We start from the raw sequence: 2,535 nt of genomic DNA, 5'->3' as shown, positions 1-2,535 counted from the left end.
TTGTTGTTGATTTAATCCTTCATTACTGGATGACTAGCTAATTATTGTTGATTGGGTTTTAAGTCCTCCTCCTCCCCCCCCCATACACACACACACACACACACACACAATGTGTGTAGCTTGACTGGGTGTGATGTATGGTGTGGTGTGGCTGGGTGTGATGGGGTTGGGTTTGGTGTGACTGAGTGTGATGTGTGGTGTGGTATTGCTTGGTGTGATGTGTGGTGTAGTGTGGCTGTGTGTGATGTGTGATGGTGTGGCTGGGTGTGATGTGTGATGCAGTGTGGCTGGGTGTCGTGTGATGTTGTGTGATTGTGAGTGGTGTGGGGTGTAGTGTGGCTGGATGTGATGTGTGGTGTAGCTGGATGTGATGTGTGGTGTAGCTGGATGTGATGCCTTGTATGGTGTAGCTGGATGTGATGTGTGGGCTGGTGTGGGTGCATGTGATGTGCGGTGTGGTGTGTCCGAGTGTGATGAGTGGTTTGGGGTTGCTGGGTATGATGTGTGGAGTGGCATGGCTAGGCGGTGGCTGAGTCGTCAGAGTAACGGCTCCGTGTTCAGGAGTTCAATCCCCGCCCGGTGCCACCAAGCTGGGATTTTTCAGCCGCCGCCGAGTGGCTTAAAACTACCCACATGCTGTCCAGAAGACCACCTATCAACCCGGACTCTAGATTCTAGGATTAAAGATGAGCTCTGGGAGGGCAGCATGAGCCAATGCAAGATGGTGCCACTATAAACACTCACCTGCGCCAGAACGGGCTGGGCCGACCATCAGGACCCACCAGAAAGAAGCCTTGGACCGACCATCAGGATCCACCGGGAAGAAGCCTACCGGCGCAATAGGCCGCAATGTATAAAAAAAAATAAAAAAATAAAAAGTGGCTGGGTGTGGTGTGGATATAATGTGCTGTATGGTGTGGTTAAGCAGAAGTGTTATTTTGCGTGGGGACTGAGGGATGCAGTGTGGCTTTGTGCGGTGTGGTTGGGTATGATGTGGTATATGGTGTTGTTGGTATGATGTTTGACATGTTGTGGCTTGTTGTAATAAGTATGGTGTGGCTGAGTATGATGTGGTGTGGTGTGGCTGGGTGTAATGTGGAGAGTACTGTGGCTGGATGTGGTGTGTGGTATGGTGTGGTTGAGTGTGGTGTGGTGTAGCTGGTTGTGATGTGTAGTGTGGTGTGGCTGGGTTTCATTTACGTACCTACCACAGTACGTACTGCAGAAGAGGGAGAGGGGGAAGGGGGTGGAGTCGGAGTCAGAACCTGAAAATTTCCTGAAGTCGGAGTCAGAATTTTTTATATCCAACTCTACGCCCCTGGCTACTAACTAAACAAAAATTGTAGATGCAAAGGTTAAGTGTGAAGGGTAGCCTATATAATTCTTCCATTTCTTTCTCCATGATTTTCTTAATTGGCTGGTCTTTTTCAACATCACCAAAAATCTTTACATATTGTAATGGCCTTATTTCACTTCACTATATCTCCACATGAACACAGCATGTAATGAAACACATGAGAAATTAATCCAGACAAGGAAAGGTTGGGCCGGCGCTGAGGGTCAAACCTGCGACCAGCGTGACGGGAAAGCCACTCTTTAACCAGTCTGCCAAAGAGGTACCCCCCTCGCTGAGTAAGCTATGGGAGGTTCGCCCATTAGGTGTGTCTCAGCACTACATGGCTCCCCATCCCTATCTAGATTAATTCCTGTGTGTTTGTCCCTGAAACTTCCCATTTTCTATGAACTCTGGAGAGCATTGGCCATCATCTTCCTTTCACCCCTTCGAGGAGATACGACAAAATCACAGGAGAGGATGCCCACCGATATGCCACCAGTGTAACACCCTTATTTCACATCACTATATCTCCACATGAACACAGTGGTACAAAACACACGAGAAATTAATCCAGACAAGGAAAGGTTTTGCCAGCACCGGGGATCGAACCCATGACCAGCGAGACGGGAAAGCCACTCCTAAACCAGTCAGCCAAAGAGATACCCCCTTCACTATGGGAGGCTTGCCCATTAGGCATGTCTCAGCACTAAAATAATTGGTTCTCTCAACTTCAAATTTCACCACTTTTTCTTTCTTTTGCATAATTTTCACTACCTCACAACTTTTCCTTTCTTCCTGCCTTTATTGTGTAATCATGTCTGAGATTTACCATCCTTTGAATGCTCTTAAATTTTCTTTCCTACTTGGCCTGAGATTTACACTTAGTCCAAGGTTTTATTGATCTCAACTGATTTAGCATCAACTTCACTAATTTTCTTCTTCAGCTTGATGTTTTCCTCTCAGTTTTCTTAACTCATGTGTCAGCTCTCACCAGTTCCTGGCTTTCACTTGAACCCACTCCCGAATTTCCTTAACTTGTCTTTGAGGTGTTTGATCTCTTCCTTCATTGCTCATCTTTCCTGACCCCATCTCTTTACTTCAGCTTTCTTGTTCTTAATCCTGTATTTCTCCAGCCTAATTTTTCTCTCAGACAATGTATTGTTACATAAATAATGAGTTCTCTCAAGTCTGCTTTCTGA

Source organism: Eriocheir sinensis, chromosome 45, assembly GCF_024679095.1.
Source record: "Eriocheir sinensis breed Jianghai 21 chromosome 45, ASM2467909v1, whole genome shotgun sequence".
NCBI classification, from domain to species: domain Eukaryota; kingdom Metazoa; phylum Arthropoda; class Malacostraca; order Decapoda; family Varunidae; genus Eriocheir; species Eriocheir sinensis.
Note: the sequence above shows the minus strand (reverse complement) of the source record.